At 39.4% G+C, this 18,916-nt stretch overlaps 1 protein-coding gene across 2 annotated transcripts in view; it reads right to left on the reverse strand.

Annotated features, from left to right (window-relative positions):
• The window catches only part of NLGN1 (neuroligin 1), a 476,103-nt gene that overhangs the window by 393,436 nt on the left and 63,751 nt on the right, over window positions 1-18,916 (reverse strand). Inside the window, exon 2 of one of the 2 annotated variants that reach the window (XM_075570760.1) lies at window positions 1,719-1,794. The exons of the other annotated variant lie outside the window; for it this stretch is intronic. The gene's annotated coding sequence lies outside the window, so the exon portion shown is untranslated. The remainder of the gene's footprint in view (window positions 1-1,718; window positions 1,795-18,916) is intronic. 2 annotated transcript variants of the gene reach the window in all.

Genomic DNA, 18,916 nt, shown 5'->3' on the forward strand with positions numbered 1-18,916 from the left:
TGCTGGGGGAGAACTGAAGGGTGCTGGGGGAGCTGATGGGTGCTGGGAGAGATTAAGGGTGCTAGGGGGAGAGCTGAAGGGTGCTAGGGGAGAGCTGAAGGGTGCTGGGGGAGAACTGAAGGTTGCTGGGGGAGAACGGAAAGGTGCTGGGGGAGAACTGAAGGGTGCTGGGGGAGAGCTGTAGGGTGCTAGGGGGAGAGCTGTAGGGTGCTAGGGGGAGAGCTGAAGGGTGCTAGGTGAGAAGTGAAGGGTGCTAGGGGAAAAGCTGAAGGTTGCTAGGGGGAGATGAAGGACGCTGGGAGAGCTGAAGTGTGCTGGGGGAGAGCTGAAGGGTTCTGGGGGAGAGCAAGGATGCTGAGAGAGCTGAAGGGTGCTGGGGGAGCTGAAGGGTGCTGGGGGAGCTGAAGGGTGCAGAGGGAGAGCTGATGGGTGCTGGGGGGAGATGATGAAGGGTGCTGGGGGGAGATGATATGATGTTTGTGCATTTTATAGTATGTCTGCAGTCTCACCAAATAAACCCCATTTTATTCAACAATGTTGTCCTGCCTAGTGGATTGATCCAAGAAGGTATAGGTGTTAAAAATGCTGGTCTTCCGTGACAGGCTTTTTAAAAAAGAAATGTATAATTTTTAATAATAAATGCTGTTTTACCCGTGCGGCCCAAATCTGTTTTCCTTGGAGCATTTCGGCCCTTCTCACTTTACAAGTTGTGCAGGCCTGTTCTAAGCTCATCTTTTCCATGCTATTAGATAGTGTTACCATTCGTCTTCAAGGTACATGGTCTGTGTCTAGTCTAATGTTATATCCGTCTAATATTTACATGTTCCTAAACCACGCTGTTCCGTTTTTCACGGATAAAATTCCCATTTTACTTTATCCCACTATAGTTAAAGTGACAAATTAGCTTTCCTTTACCCCAGATCTCAAGTCACTTTATTCTAAATATTACAGCTACAACCATCTCCATTTCCTGTGTTACTTGATCACGTGTTCATCCATTTAATTCCTCATAACATTTTGTCTCCATGTCTGTTAAACTTTGCCACCTCCATCCCCAACCTCCCTCCACCTCTCCTGAAAACCAATCTTTTGCAACACGCACTTTTGTAGCTTTAAAAATGCAAACGTGTCTTCACTATGCCAACGTCCTACCCAAAGTGCTTAATTCCTCTGCTAATTATTTATATGCCTAATACATGCACAGTGCCAACACATATTTTCTTGCCCTGTTTCTGAACGTCACACTCCATATTACATAGATCAGAGGTATCCTTCAAGGTTGCAAATGTTTTCTCCAAATATGCACCCTTATGTCTAGTTACTCTCTAACTTAATAATTATATTTTATACTGTACATGTGCTTTTATTATTACAAGGCCATCATTTATACAAATCAAGCAAAAATAACAGTGTACTGTGGATAATAGTCTGAACATGTTATGTCACTTGCTTGTAAGTGTTAATTGATCCAGCATGTAAAGTGAAAAGCCAAATGATTCAGAGGTAACACTATTTTATTACTCTAATGGTAAGCAAAGAAATTGTGTATTCATATTAATGTAATTTTCCAATTAATTAGCTAGATTGCACAATACCCCATCATAACTATATTTTATTTTTGTGCAATAAAAATCATTCAGTGAAGATTAATATGCTTATTGAAACGTGTTAGCACATTTTAAAGGAAACACTTGTTTGTCAGTGTTATTATCACTAACCTTAATTGGGAAAAGTAATGGCAATTATCCTTGTTTTTTTTTCTTTCACTGTTCCAACTCGTTGCCATTGTTTTGTCTGTTAAAAAGAATATGTACTTTATTACAGTGAATGCATGACAGGTCCAATTAGAGACCTATTTTAAAAGAAGTTTTGAGGCAAATATTAAAAATTGTGGTTAGAATGCCAATTACAATGTACCTTTATTATGTATTAAAATGTTCCATCACATACAGTTCAGTATTTATTGTACCTGTATTGAATTTGCACAAGCCTCCTACATGCCTACGATACACTTTCATTTATAAGATCACGGCATGAGTAAACTAGGTTAGTTCATGATCAGTGGGCGATTGTTTCCCCCCATTGTAATAACATATTGAGATTATAGTTTAGAATTATTATTATTATTATTATTATTATTATTAGTGTGTCACATCTGTCAACGTAGAAGCATATTTATGGGAATTTAGTTGGTTTAGGGATCCAAACATCCAATCTTACAGAATATTATCCATGTCATATTCATTCTGATTGCCACTTGCCATGGTGTAATAAAATCTGATGTATTGATACATAGTTCATTATAGCTATAGATGTATTTGATCATAGTTATCATCTATAACCATGTAGTAGAAGGGTAAGGCTTATGGGCCATATTAACTAAGCAGTGTTATGCCATAATAAATGTTCTGGCAACGGAGGACACCTTACATACAGCTCATTAACTTGAATGGGCCATTAGATGCCTTATGGAGTAGCATTTTTTAGTATATATGGTCCATCGTGGCATATTCTTTAAGCAGCCAATGGGGAATTTTACCCAAAACGGTCCGATCAGCCGCTTTTTGCAGATATAGAATAAGGTCCTTAATTCTTAAATAACTAGCTAATCCCTTAATATTTAAGAGACACCTTCAGGACAGGTGTAAACTACAAAGGCAGCCTTGAGGGCTGTGTATCTAGGGTTGCCAGGTGGCTTCTCCAAAAATACGCGACACAATGGTGAAAGGTGCAATGCGCTCGACGCACACGCCTCTCTCCGCTCCATGCTGTTTCCTCCTCTACTTGGCCCATCCCCAGGCTCCTAACACCTCCTCCTGATTGGCTGCTGCTGAATAATGCAGCCAATCAGGATGGAGGAAGCTGCCCAGCCTCCTAGCAACAGCCCTGCTCTGGGAAATCCTGCGGCCCCTCAAGCCGGTCAGGTCACTATGTTCAGAAAGGTCATACACATACATGTCCAGTATTACCTGTAACTTTTTACTGGACAGAATGTCCAAATACAGTACAGTCTGGTTCAATACTGGACACCTGGCAACATTATGTGTATCAAGCTCAAAAACTGTGGTTTATTCATTAAACATACAATAAAAAGACATGATGAATGTGTCGAGGTACTTGACATCCGGCTGTTAGGTAATTGAGGTGGGCAAATGTTTTTTGTCAAAGTTTGAATTTGCCAGAAACTGGAGTTATTAAAATGGATCCCAAGGTGAAACTATAAAAATGTGCTACATCACCTGATGCAAACCTAATTTCTGTAAGTTCGTCCATCTTTTATCATCTGTGATTTATTTGTACACTTTTATCCTCCAGTACCTTGGAACTCTTTCCTCCTGCATCTCACTATGCACTCCCTATTTCTTTTTCTGTTTACTGTTTCCTCACTCCTTTGTGAGCATTTCTGTTCTCTACAACATCCCCACTCCCCACTGCACCATTATTTATACACCTCTCTCCTAACAATTTCTTTACCCCTCAAAAAAAACACCCCCCAAAAATCCTCTATTCACACCCTCTATCTACTCCTTCCTGCTGCTGGGGATCTCCCCTAAGCCTGAAGCCAGACATACACACTTTATCTCACTCATGCGTCCCTGCCACCTCTTCCCCTGTAAATGGTGTTAAACTTTTCATTTAACACTGACTTTCCTTAAATTTTATCCCACAAATCAAGCATCCCAATAGCCTGCACTCATGGCTATTGTCCCACACCCATTGTGACCAAGCACTGCCATCTACAGCACTTACTCCCTCACCTGCTGTCTCTGTGTAAATTTCGCATTAAACCTCTTAGATTGTAAGCTCTTCGGGGCAGGGATTTCCTTTCCTATTGTCTGATTTTGCTGCACTTATTGTATAATTATAATTCCCTGTACTGTATTCTTTGTGAAGCACTGAGTACACTTTTGGCGCTATATAAATAAAGACATACAATACAATCTTTTTTCATCACTATGTTCCACTTGGGAGTGTGACTCAAGAAGCATTAGTAGGATTAGAAAGTCTTGCTTTAGTAGCAATGTTATTTCCGGTGGAATTTACAAACTAGTGGAGTTAGACACAATGTTTTATTGACGTAGGCTTTCTACAAGATATTTTATGCCCTCCACTGCTATTCTGTCCTTTCACTGAAATGCTGTAGGAATACAAAGATATTAAACTTGCAGGAGTTTAATGAAATTAAGTCAAGCCGCCACTTATTCTCGTAGAAGTGATAGGAATAGGACAGAGTATTTAAATGTTATATACAGGCATACCCCGGTTTAAGGACACTCACTTTAAGTACACTCGCGAGTAAGGACATATCGCCCAGTAGGCAAACGGCAGCTCGCGCATGCGCCTGTCAGCACGTCCTGAACAGCAATACCGGCTCCCTGCCTGTACCGAAGCTGTGCGCAGGTGGGGAGACTATAGAGCCTGTTACAAATGCGTTATTTACATCAGTTATGCACGTATATGACGATTGCAGTAAAGTTCATGCATTGATAAGTGTAAAAAAGGTAGTGTTTCACTTTAAGTACATTTTCGCTTTACATACATGCTCTAGACCCATTGCGTACGTTAATGTGGGGTATGCCTGTACATTTTTTTTAAAAATTACTTTGAACCTATGGTTGATGAACAATTGATGGGAATAATGTAGATGATTACCTACTAGCAGCAATACGGGTTTAATTGATTATTATTATTTTTATTACAGGATTGAGAGTTTTCAGTGCTGAAACCCATTAATTTCAGCTCTGGGGATTCCCTCTGCTCAGAGATACTTACCTCTGTAGCAGTGCTGGTATCTCTGTGGAGTTTAAATGCCCAGGTCACGCGGGCCAATAAGAATCCGTACCAGATGACGTCACAGCTTCCTATTGGCCTGTGTGATACGGGACATTTAAACATCGCCATTATGTTAGGCACACAGTTTCTCTAACTGCACAGATACCGGTGCCCCCTACGGTTGTAAGTATCTCTGGAAGAAGGGGGTCTTGGACCTGAAATTAACACAGTTCTGCTCCGGAGACCCCCTGCTTCAATCCTGTAATAATAATACCTCAGTAATGTAATAACTCAAAGGGTCTAAAGTACACTTACACACCATTTCTAAGAGCTCTCCATACCCTGAGGATAGACACCTGGTTCTCCCCAGTTGTTACCACCAATTTACCTATGTTTTTTTGATAAACACTATCAGTTTATTTATACAAATGTATGTATACTTTTTTCCCCGCCCACCTCTTCTTTCTCTCTGTACGCTTCCCCCCTCCCCAACGCATAAAACAAACAATAGAATAAAAGTTCTAAAAAATTATTCAAAATCCTCTTGGTACTATGGCAGTATGAGATCTTTGTACAGAATATGAGCAACATATTGCATTTTCACTGGCGATACTGCAAGAGGCTACTTGACCACAATCCTCAATACACTTCTTTTAAGGGCCTGGCACAAGAGATAAATTGTTAATAAGAGCCACAGTAGCATCTGTGCAATGATATTATTGATGGTTCGTGCCAACTTGATTGTGAAACATTTACATCGATGGAATGTGTCGGTTTCAACATTTACATTACAGCCAGTCTATGGGCTTTTTACAATACCTAGGGTGTCATTATTATTACTGCCTAGGAACATGTTACTAAAGCATTTTATTTTATTTTTAGATCGCTCTGCCCTTACACAGTTATCTTATTACACAGACATTAAACTGATTTTTGGGAGAAATTGAGACCAAATGTGAATATAACTGTGATCCAGAATCAGCGCTCAGTGACCTTAACGAAATTATTTTATATCTTTCATTTTCCCTGGAACAAAAACCCATAACAAGGTTTGCTTCTCTGTGTTTTCAAAGTGAATATGACACAATTTACATACTTAAAGAAATCTGAGAAGCCTTCATAATCTAGAGTGTGCAGGTTCAAAATGTATTTTGACTACAGGTAAATTTGTAAGTGTGTGGGATATTTTCTACTGCAGTGTATTTCAGCAGGGGTTCCTAGGAACTCTTAGGCTCACCGGCATCGCTAAAGTGTTCCCGGAAATTTGCAGGTCATTTGAAAATGGTAACAAATACAGAAGAATTTACAATGCATCTGATCTCAGACGCGCTATTAGAGAGGGTCGGGGTTCCTTGCAATGAATCTGATCTCAAACGCACTATTAGAGAGGGTTGGGGTTCCTTACAATGCATCTGATCTCATATGCGCTATTAGAGAGGGTTGGGTTCCTTACAATGCAGCTGATCTCAGACACGCTATTAGAGAGGGTTGGGGTTCCATACAATGCATCTCATCTCAGACGCTCTATTAGAGAGGGTTGGGGTTCCATACAATGCATGTCATCTCAGACGCTCTATTAGAGAGGGTTGGGGATCCTTACAATGTGCATCTGATCTCAGACTCGCTATTAGAGAGGGTTGAGGTTCCTTACAATGCATCTGATCTCAGACGCGCTGGGATTCCACAGAATTTCTCAATATAACTATAGGGGTTCTTAAACAAAAAAAGGTTAAAGAACACTGTTCTACTGATATAAATGGCCTCATTACATTTGAAAATGTCCAGCAGAGAACTGAGAAGCCATCGCCCTGTCTTCCATCTTTTCTTTAACCAATGGCTAATCTATGGAGTTACTCATTGAATCTCTTGGCAATCATTCCAAAAGCCGCTTGGATCAGCAGAACTCTGGTGAGTATGGGGTTGACGTAACCAGAAAGATAATATGGAAATATGCGGATGTAATTTTGTGGTATTTTATTCACGGTTTCTGATCAATCAAAATGCATTTTTTGAAGAGCAAAGAAAAATGATCATGTAAGTACATAGATTGGGAATATAGCACCAGGGTATTTATCACAAATATTAACTTATGGACAAAACGTTACAGACGATTTGTGTTTAGTTCATGACAATGTATTGGTAATTTTAGTATTAACAATATATCATGGTATGCAGCAATGCAATGTAAACAGTTTAACAAATTACATAATCTGCTCCACAGAGCAGCCTCAAAAACCATCAACAATTTAACATCAAAGGATGTAGCTTCAATCATATAATTAATATGATGTTTACAATTTGTTACACTTTCTGTGAATCAGATAACTGGATAATTATATTACAAAGTAAATGAATAGTTTGGAAATAACCTCAGACTTGCTTATTAAATTATTGATGAGAAGAGGATTACAGAGACATTGTTTTGACTCATTACAGTTATTGTCTTTTTTTCTATAACACATGTTTTTTTTTTTACCATCTCTTAAATGTGCATTTAGGAGTCTATTTGCCCTATTTACCCTATTTGCCCTCACATATAAAATCCCTGTATCTGGGGTCAAAACTCCCATGTCTTACCGTATATTAAATTCAGAAAGATACAGTACAATGGAAGTAACACTTTGCCTTAAGACCACGTCTCTTTCATTGCTGTTACTATGCAGAAGGAGTTTAAAGGCACCTTTACATCTTGAGTTTAATATATTGGTACATATCTTTCCTATTCTACAATTTACAGTAACTATGCTCAGCAGAGCACTTTATACATAAGGCCGATCCATGCGCAGAGCGTCCGCGTGCGCAGCGCGATCAAACACATTAAGTGTATGCAGGTGTTCATAGAGCACGCGTGAGCGACAGCGCGGCTGGTTTTTCATGAGACCAATTTTTTTTATTTTGTCTCACGTGGGCCGGGTCATGTGAGCGGTTCAGCCAATGAGGGCGAACCGCTCATGTGACATCAAGGACACGCCTCCCATCACTGTGGATCACAGGCCACAGATCGCTTGCACTACAGGAGCATGTGACGTCACGGCGCTCCGTCATGCGTGTGCACGCACGTACTGTAGCATAGCCGCGGCCTAATGCAAAGGATTTGCTGAACTTATCACATGCAGAACCTTGGACAGCAGTAACATGCCTTAGAATTACTATTGAGACTCGGGTACATGGTAACTTTGTAGTCATACTGTACCATCAGTGACCTTGCCTCAGTTGTTACTTGTATAGACTTGCCGAGTTCCTATCATTCTGTGGCAGGAAAAGGCCCGGGGAAGTTGCAAAACTCTTTATCTGCAGTAGTGTTCATGTTTCACACTTTGTAAAGGCTATGGACCAGTTTCTCCCTGTGACCATTAACATATACCACTACATCTTATAAGTTAAAGTACCCAGATCTTGCAGTAACAAGTTAAAGCTAGTTTTTACACACACACACACACACACACACACACACACACACACACACACACACACACACACACACACACACACACACACACACACACATACACACACACACACACACACACACACACAATTTCTCTCTCACTCTCACACTTTCTCTCTCACTCTCACACTCTCTCTCGCACTCTCTCTCTCGCACTCTCTCACTCTCTCATTCACTCTCTCTCATTCACTCTCACCCACTCTCATCCACTCTCACCCACTCTCACCCACTCTCACCCACTCTCACCCACTCTCACCCACTCTCACCGGGATCAGCCTCACTATTATTGCCAAATTAAAGCCATGACCTCATAGAGAGATAACATAGCAGCTTTCTATTGGGTGATTCTACAGCCATCTCTATTTTGCCTGGCAAATACTGGCAAAAGTATTTTTTTTTTAAGTCAGCAATTCAGTCAGATCCCCAGAGCTTTGAGCGGTGCTTTAAGGAAGAGAGACCTAGTGAAAATGTTAAGAGGGAGAAAATTGTTCAAACCCAGTAACTGAATAAACACAAGCTAAGTGGTCAATTGCATTATATAATCCAAATAAAAAAATTGTGCACATTATATATTGTAACTTCTGTCTCATGTTAATTCTTTAAAAGGAGTAGAAATTGTGAAGCACTGCAGGCAATTCGGAAAAAGCAGGCATGGGAACCCAACTTGATGAAAAAATATAAATTGGCTTTATTCAATCATCGACATGTAAAAAAACAGAAAAATGTCCAAAGCTGGACCTCCCACGCGTTTCACACTGCGAGGGTGCTTTCTCACAGAGTGTCATGTGAACGCATGCATAAATGAACTCCAGCATAAAAAAAAAATAGGTTTTGTGACATTTGATTTTGTAAATAGCTATGATATAAGGTGCCACTGATTCAATTGTTCTGGTTGTTGATTTCACATTTATATTCTTATTGTGGCTAACTAATGTACTGCAGGAAGAGTACGTTTGTGTTATGTGCATTTGTAATACCAGATTTATAAGTCTATTAGTACATTTAATTTGAGAAACCAATATTCCCCAGCTCCTTATGTAATCTAGTTTTTAAAATGTGCTACAATGATGGTATATCATGATATGCTTCCAGGGAATATGCTCTCAGCCGTACAGAATACTGATCATTTCCATTCATTAATATTATTTAACTAAATGCACTTTCATAACACATTGGATACATTACTTTTTTGTTCATTTTACACCTATCTGATGAAATAGGATTTTTTTTTTTATGGTACACAAAGGTGTGAGGCTGTAAACTAAAATTATAACGTGATTATAGAAGAAAGAAGAAAATGTACCAACGGAAAGTAAGAATCATAAGTTAATGTGTTTATTCAAATCATCTTTGGGGAAGTTGGACACAGATTATTCTCTATAGCAAGAAACCACAATTTATGTAACTGGAACAACATAATTCAAAATTGGGCCCAGGTCTCTGCAAATCTATCCTCATTTTAGTTCACACCATAGCTGCGTGTTTTGTAATTAACGTTGATTTCTATAGTATATGAATTACATTGCTACTACTTTACCAAGTATATTTTGGCAATGCAAAGAAAAATTGTGTAATTGATATAATGCCGTGTTTCCAGAAATTACCCAAATTTCAGCCCACCCCTGCAAAAAGCTGGCAGCTAAATATTATTTATACTTTCCCTCTAACTGATTGACAAAGCCAGATACTGTAGTTGAGTCAGAACACAATTACACAGAGAACCTGTGAAAAATAGTAATAGAAGCACTGCACCTCTCCCCAAACCCTCAAACCATTTTAATTACTCTCATCTCTGTGGGAGACATTTTCTAGGTTCAGTAGAAATAATCCTTTGGATGGTGTTATAACAAAGCTCATTGCAGCGTGCTCCATTAACTGAACATCAGTTGAACTATCATTCATGGGTTTTCTACTGTTCTAGGAAAAAAACAAAAAACTTCCTAAGCAGCTTTCCCAGAAAAGATAGCAAATGAAAGTATAAAAGACAGAAAAAGAGCTTACAACCTGTAAACTGATTAAGAAATATGTTTTAATGCCATGTAGAAAAATGCTGTGGGGCGGTGCACTGCTAACCAAAAAGCGATCCAAACGCAATTGTAGAAAAATGCATTATTAAATGATCAAAAAACGGGTAAAAACATTGCAGAAGTGCACTCCGACGCGTTTCTTGTCAGAGTATGTGGGTCAGCAGCCATGTGTTCCAATAAAGAACTCTCACCACTCTCTGATAGGTCCTGAGCAACACAGGTGTATCTTATATAATACGCACCTGAAGGTTAATAAATGTGGCATGAACTTAAATTACTCAAAAAGTAAAGGCAACCTATTCAATGTTAGGAATACATGGGTGCCACAAAAACATGTACAAAGTAACAAACAAATATACACACAAATGTAGATATAATACAATGTATCTAGGTAAAACATATATATTGTATAAAAGAACCACCAACTCCTAAATAGAAACGGTGTATTATTTATTTATAAAATATTTTACCAGGAAGTAATACATTGAGAGTTACCTCTCATTTTCAAGTATGTCCTGGGCACAGAGTAAAACAAATAATACATGGTTACAAGTACAGTTACATAAATGAACAAGGTATACAGTACATTATATACAGAGACATTGCATGCACAGTTAAAGAAAATATATATTATGAGCGTATGAAACAGTTACAGACCAGATTAAAGTGTGAGACAGCCTTAGATTTGAAAGAACTTAAGCTGGTGGTGGATATGAGAGTCTCTGGTAGGTTGTTCCAGTTTTGGGGTGCACGGAAGGAGAAGGAGGAACGTCCGGATACTTTGTTGAGCCTTGGGACCATGAATAGTCTTTTGGAGTCTGATCTCAGGTGATAGGTGCTGCATGTGGTAGGGGTGAGGAGCTTGTTCAGGTAGCTGGGTAGCTTGCCCAGAAAGTATTTGAGGGTGAGACAGGAAAGGTGAACTTTGCGCCTAGACTCTAGTGATGACCAATCTAGTTCTTTGAGCATTTCGCAGTGATGTGTGTTGTAGTTGCATTGGAGAACAAAACGACAAATTGAATTGTAGAGGGTGTCAAGTTTGCTAAGGAGGGTTTGAGGAGCCGAGCCATATACTATGTCTCCATAGTCAATAATTGGCATTAGCATCTGCTGTGCAATACGCTTTCTGACCAGGAGACTTAGGGAGGATTTGTTCCTGTATGGACATCTACATAAAAATAAACATGAAATAAAACCAACAAGCTTCAAAATGTGTAAACAAGCAACAATATATGAATCAATAAAGAATAATAATGTACAACAAATTAAACAGAATCCTCACTTCTTGAGAATCAGAGTCTGGAATCATATCCCAATTTTTCAATATTGATACAGCTCAACCCCCTTATAACGCGGTGCTTGGGGTCAAAAGAATCACATCTTATTATAAGTGGATCGCGTTAGAAATAATGTACAATTGTATGCATTGTACAATAAAGTATTTAAGATTCCAATAATCGTATTGTAAAGTATTCAGAAATATGAAAATTGGGAGCCACCCTTGCATCGCGTTATAAGCGGATTCGCGTTGTAACGGATCGCGTTATAATGGTGTTGAGCTGTACTGTATATGTATTTTTTTCTGGTGGCTCAGAACTGCATGTGTATCTTAAAAGCTATTATTAAAGATTCCTTACTAGCTCCGTATCAAATTAATTGAGCTAGTATTATTCCAATAGTGACCAAACGCAATTATTTTTCGGTTTATCTGGAAAAAAGTATATATTTTTTCATTTACATATATACAAATTTCTTTAAGGATTACAAGCAACAATTGTCACATTTAAAACCTTTTTTTGTACCACATACTGTACATCATGGAGGCAATTGAGACCGACATCCCAGAGATGGATCATAGAACTTTTGTTTACGAATGAGGGGATAATACTAAATGGCGCTAGAAGGCGGAACACGTTTCTGATGAAAATAGAAAGATTACATGTGATGAACCATCTGATTTAACGGACCATTTTGTCAAAATGGAAAAACTTTTGGTGCAAGATATTAGATTGTGGTGGGATATAACCGTACTGGAGAACTATATTAAATCTAATAGGATCCCAAGAGGGGTAAGTGTTTAGAAAATACCCACCGCTGGCTTTACTAATAAGACATTTGAAGAGGATTGGTGAAGATCCTTGATCAGTGTTCTATAAGGCTCAGGTAGCTTAATATTCAACAAAAAATACATGACAAAGTTATCCTAGGAACAGAAATCAAGACCTTTCAATCTAAATTGAAACCATTTGAGACTTTGGAACAGTTCATCAAAAATGATAAAACTCTCCTTGAAAATATAGAAGCTACGGAGAAAACCATAATGTCAAAAAAAGTATAAAATTTGAGCGTGATTGCCTTCATTATACTAAGGGCCAAGTATATTGCTGGCAGAAACCTCTTTCTGCCAGAGATACACCGACCAATAGAACACCCAAAAATTCTCAAAGATCACAGAGAAGCTGGGATTCTACAACACCAAGTAAATCCATACTTAAAACAAGACATACTGTATGGAGACCTCCAGCATTGATTCAGATACATCAGAGCCAGATTCCCGTACACATTCAGTCCAAAGAACTGTTGTGTAAAAGTATTAGATGGTTCCCCGTTCTTCCAGAAGACATTGATCCGCTGAAATCCGAGGGCCGAAGGATCCGCCGTGAATCCAAACTCGCAAGAAAATTCGCCCATCTCTATCCACAAAGCTAATGATTTGCGAAAACAACAGCGTACGTCATTTATGGAGTAGCCCTGGTTTACTGTTGGGTTTGCTTTAGTGCATAGGCGTTCGGTTAATCATAGCGTTATGTTAGACTAGCTTCAGGTTAAACAGCCTAACGGAGCTTAGCGCATCTGGTCCATAAGTTTAATTGTAAGATAGTAAGGAGATAGTGCAAAGGAACACATATTGGCGAAAAATTAAAGCAAACAGGAAAAGTGAGGAAAGTTGGTAAAATTTGAGAATTAGATCACATTAGCTACAATCCCCAATATAAAACAAATATGAAGTGCAACGAGAGATGCTCAAACAGAATGGAGTATTATGGGTAATAAACAGTCTGCCTTTGAAAACCCCAACGGGATAATAGAATAGAAAAACAAAAAAAAGCAATGTCCTAATTGAAAGTAGATATCCTTAAAGGATTACAATTGAAATTAGATTATGGAAATATCACTTGAGATGAGGGTCATTTATAAGATGTAGAAGGTCGGGAAAGGGCAACACTGAAAGAAACATTGATCACGTACTGAGAAATAAAGGGCAAGAGAAAGGACTAAAACATTTTAATTTAATTAAACCCCCCACCCCCCCAAACCCCCTCCGAAAATATCACTCTCTTTATACGTGGTGAAATTGATCCATAAACAGACACCTACAAATTGAAGGATTCACCATGAAGAATCATGCAGATGTAATGTATTTGAATCTGTAAAGTGGTAGTCTAACTATAGCATAGTGATATATATATATATATATATATATATATATATATATATATATATATACATTTTTCAGGATATCCCAGCTTCAGCACAGGTGGCTCAATCAGTACCTGTTTCAGCACAGGTGGCTTAATCCACCCCTGCTTCAGCACAGGTGGCTTAATCCACCCCTGCTTCAGCACAGGTGGCTCAATCAGAGGCCCATTCTCTGACTGAGCTCTGATTAAGCCACCTGGGCTGATGCTGGGATATCCTGAAAACCTGACCTGAGGGGGGGGGGGGGGGGCTTGAGGACTGGAGTTGAGCATCCTGCTTTTGGTGCAGTGATGGGTGTTTACAAAATCCCAATTACTTGCCAGGAATATATGTATCTTCACAACATTCTATTCTCTGAATTTTAGCGTAAAAATACTCATAGTACTGATTTCCTAAAAGAGAGAGGCAATAAAGTTTACAGTACGGAATTTATCTTACCCCACGCAAAAAAAGGAATTTAGGGCCATATTCACTAACTGTTGCTATACCACAAGACACTTTATGGCCCATTGAAGTGAATACATTTTAGCGAACCAGAAAGTCTTATGGCCGAGCAGTGCCACCCCATGGGAACTTTCACCTTCCAAAATAAAGTTTCTATTCTATTCTATTCCCAAAACTAAGAAGCAAAAAGTTTGTTGCCCAAGATAAATATATTGAATAATATAGCATATTTTGAAGCTGTTTCCGTATGAGCAATATATAGCCTAAGGTTTAGCAGTTCTAATTACTGTGAAATACCATTGTTCCGTGCGAGTGCACACATTTCCCTAAATACCAGACAAAACCTCAAGCTCACACACTTAAAACAAATTATTTTAGTATTGACCCAAAAATGCGACATTTTCATACCTTCAAGCTTGCCCTATGTTAATGATCATATCTAATTTCTACTCATTGATTTTAGCTTATTTGTAACAGCAGCATTTATCTCCAGATATATGAAAACACACATATGTTCAGATAAATGAATACAGTGACTTTTTATTTAAAAATCCCAAATGCACACATTTTATGAATCAAAGACATATTTTAAAAGTAAGATATTGGGTGTAAATAGTAAAAACATGACATACTGTATGTTAAGGTTTATCCAGAAAGTGCTACTGTACAAGGCCAGGCATTATTATTGCCTAATCACTATCAATCCTCTTTTTTATGTACCTTAGAAACATTCATTGCTGGGTTGACCTTGTGCCTGTAATACTGAAAGATCACTAATGTAACTTCCTACAATTGGTTACAAGCTGAGGCTTTAGAATTGAGAACTATAAATTCAGTATATAGTATTATGAGAGTCCATCAGCTGTTGTGCAAGTATTTTTTTAATTTGCCATTGCTTAATGGACAGCATTCAGGAAGTCTTAGATGTTCTCAAAACAGATGTCGTGGGACAGCTTAGGTTCATGGTAAGCTATATTTCTACAATATGCAGAATATTTAAAGTGACATACTGTATTATAGAGGATTTAAAGTGTCAGTCTCATAACATTTGGAATTCTCCTTGGCTTTGCTTGTTCATTGGAAAATAAACAAACGGTTTTCATTTTTCTGTGATGTTTGTTTGACTCCTGTAACAGCAGTTTAGATCCTAGTATAATTGAAGCTGATGGTATTTGGATACACTTTACTGTTATCATGGTTGTATGAGATTGTTTGCATGAATGTTTCTTAGGGGGGTTTTATGAGATGGAGGTTTTATTGGGGCTGCAGTTGTGGCATGATCAGTTACTAGCAGCAAATAAAAGGAAACTGCTTTTTAATCATATATTTTAAGACTTTAGAATAGGAAATTATAAATAGGAAATATGCACCATGAAATAATTGGACTTTGGTTCAAGGCTGCATAAAAAATATGGATGTTTTTAGTATTAATTATTAAGGAGAACTCATTAAATAGTACTTTGTGTGAACTCCCACTAACCTGACCTTGTTTAAAATACATGAATTAAGAGCATTGTGGGTGGATATGAATTTGAATAGACATGGTTCTGTAAATGTAGATATTTCTGATCTATTCTCCTGAATATGTGCTATGGAAAAGATTATTAGGAATTAACTATATAGAAAGATAACATTCTATGATTTTGAAGCTAAATAATGAACCATCTGCTATGGAATACTGTCTAGTTGTTCCAAAGTTAACCACAATTAACATTGTATGTTTAGCCCAGCTACCTAAATTAACTGTAATTGAATTGCTTTAGTAATCTGATTATCTGCCAACTGCCTATTGAGAGTATCCCCTGCCGGCAGCTCCGATGCTAGAAGGGCCTAACGGCTAAATGGAAGTGTCGAGCCAGATAGGGAGGGAGAGAATGAGGTAATGAGCAAAACGGGAGCATTGGCAGGAGACAGGGAGAAAGAGAAAGAGAAAGAGAGAGAGAGAGAGAGAGAGAGAGAGAGAGAGAGAGAGAGAGAGAGAGAGAGAGAGAGAGAGAGAGAGAGAGAGAGAGAGAGAGAGAGAGAGAGAGAGAGAGAGAGAGAGAGAGAGAGAGAGAGAGAGAGAGAGAGAGAGAGAGAGGAGAGAGAGAGAGGAGAGAGGAGAGAGGAGAGGAGAGAAAAGAAGAGAGAGAAGAAGAGAGAAGAAGAGAGAAGAAGTGAGAAGAGGGGAGAGAAGAGAAAGAGAGAGAGAGAGAGAGAGAGAGAGAGAGAGAGAGAGAGAGAGAGAGAGAGAGAGAGAGAGAGAGAGAGACAGGTGAGATAAGGAAATAAGAACAGAGAGAAAAGAATTAGGGCAGAGATTAGAACACTAGGAGAAACTATGACAAAATGAGTAATTTCGTTGTTTTTTGAAGTGAAACTTCAAAAGGCTACGGCCCTACTGGACATGGCGGCGCACGCGTCTGAGTGCCTGGCAGCGCGTGCACGGGTAAAAGCCGCAATCTGCTGTCTATGTGGAGCGATGGGATGTGAGGGGGGGGGAAGCATGGCCACGACGAGGGGGTGGGGGGGACGCTATGATGTCAAAACCCAGCACTTCACTGCCATTGGTCCACACTACCTGCACTCCTATTGTTCCACACTATCTGCCCCACCTTTGGCTGTCCGCACACCACGTGATCATGTCGCTGCAACGAAAGACAAAACGCTCGTCTTCCCTGCCAGCGATCGTGCTTCGGCCGCCCACGATAAAAATCTAAATACTATTTCAGTGACAAAACGTCAAGAAGTTTCACTTACAACGCGAGGGCACGGCACACACCCCATTCCGCCCCCCATCAGTAGTTCGACAACTGTTTCAATGGATTAACCCAGGGGTGCTCAACTCCAGTCCTCAAGCTCCCCCCCCCCCTCCAACAGGTCAGGTTTTCAGGATATCCCTGCTTCAGCACAGGTGGCTCAATCAGAGGCTCAGTCAGTGACTGAGCCTCTGATTGAGCCACCTGTGCTGCTGCAGGGACTGATTGAGCCACCTGTGCTGCTGCAGGGACTGATTGAGCCACCTGTGCTGCTGCAGGGACTGATTGGGCCACCTGTGCTGAGACAGTGACTGATTTGGCATTCTGTGCTGAGCAGGGATATCCTGAAGACCTGTTGAGGGAGCTTGAGCGTGAGGATTGGAGTGGAGCACCCCCGGGTTAACATGCCATATACCACGTACATTTCAAAAGAAAGTAAAAGTGAAGTGCCTTGTAAGTAATGCCCAATGCGAACGGAAAAAAGGATAAAAGCAAAATATTAAAGTCACACATAATTAAAGTGTGAAAAAATACCCACTGAAAGTGTGTCACAAAACTACAACAAAATCTTCTTTTGACTGGAAAATGTTGGTCTCACCTCAGCACCACTCCATTAAATTGTATAAAAAATTGCAAGTAGGGTGTGTACCTGTTTAGCTTACTATAAAACATTTTATTAGTATCTGTGGAAGGATAGTGACCCGTTTCTAATTGTTTTAGCTCCCTACTAGAGATGGACGAATCCGCCCAAATCCGTTTCATGCCTTTTCTTGCAATTTTCACCCCAAATCCGTTTCGTGATGTAAAATTTGCGGATGAATTTGGTTGTTTTTAATCCATGTGAAGAAGTGTATTGGTAATAACAAAACACAATCCGCAAAACGCCGGAAATCTGAGGTCCAAAGAAACCGGTCAATCCACTGCGAATCCAAATCTGCCCCCAAAATTCACCCATCTCTACTCTCTACCCACCAAGAGATGTAGAAGCAATCATTGCTCGCAGTGGAGGCATTGCGTTGAGTCACACCCTGAGCGCCATTGGGAGCCGACGCCATTGGAATGGCATTAGCTGTTATGAAACAAACTAGAAGACTACATGACATACATGACCTAGGATAGCCATAACTAATTTATAAGGGTAGGTACAGTCACTAATAACTGATACTTTCAGTGATTCTGATTAGAAACAGCATAACCTGTATATTAGAGGCATATCTGTTGCTAAGGCAGATGATAGCACTGTTGTCAAAGGATTTGCTAATATTGATATATATTTTTTAACCTCTGTGACTTACATATGGGTTTAATCCTATTGAATTTACACATGACCAATGGACAAATGAGAGGATGATCTACTAAGAGGTAGCAGGACAGTTTATTTTTTAATTCAATAGGCAAACATGTGAGGTATATTTTGGAGCTCCCTTATCACACACATTCTTTCATTTGGCAGTGTAAATAACTATAAAAGTTATATTTTAGTGTAGTCTGTAGGGCGAGAAATACCCCAAGTTTGTAACTCCAATGGGGCCAATTGTCAACGAGGTAGACCTTCTCATTTTAGTATGTTCGCTACAAGTGTACCTTGAAAGATGATGCAAATTGTTATGAAATATACTGTAGAATATCTTTCTTAATATATTTTCTCTCACTTGGGTAAATTAAACAACAGTATAACCAAGGTCACCCAGTACAACCTCCCGCCAAGTCCACACATTAGGCCCGTTGGCACAAACTCTCCGTTCAAAACTTCGTCGGGCCCAGGTAATGGCCGTACTCCTGAACTCTGGTTATCCTGTTGGTCTCCACCCCTGGCCTAGTCAGACACCCTTCTCATTAACCCCTATCTCCCTCTCCTGCTCTGCCTGATAGATCTGTATAACATTTTCCAGGTATTGGCTGTAATCCCCTCTCTATGAAGTAAGTGTGTTCCAATCGTTTATTCGTTCTTACCTCAAGCAGCCTCAGAGTCTTGGCCAGAAACTGTGGATCAGATATCAGAAGAC

This window comes from Ascaphus truei, chromosome 14 (genome assembly GCF_040206685.1).
Source record: "Ascaphus truei isolate aAscTru1 chromosome 14, aAscTru1.hap1, whole genome shotgun sequence".
In the NCBI taxonomy this organism is placed as follows: Eukaryota; Metazoa; Chordata; class Amphibia; order Anura; family Ascaphidae; genus Ascaphus; species Ascaphus truei.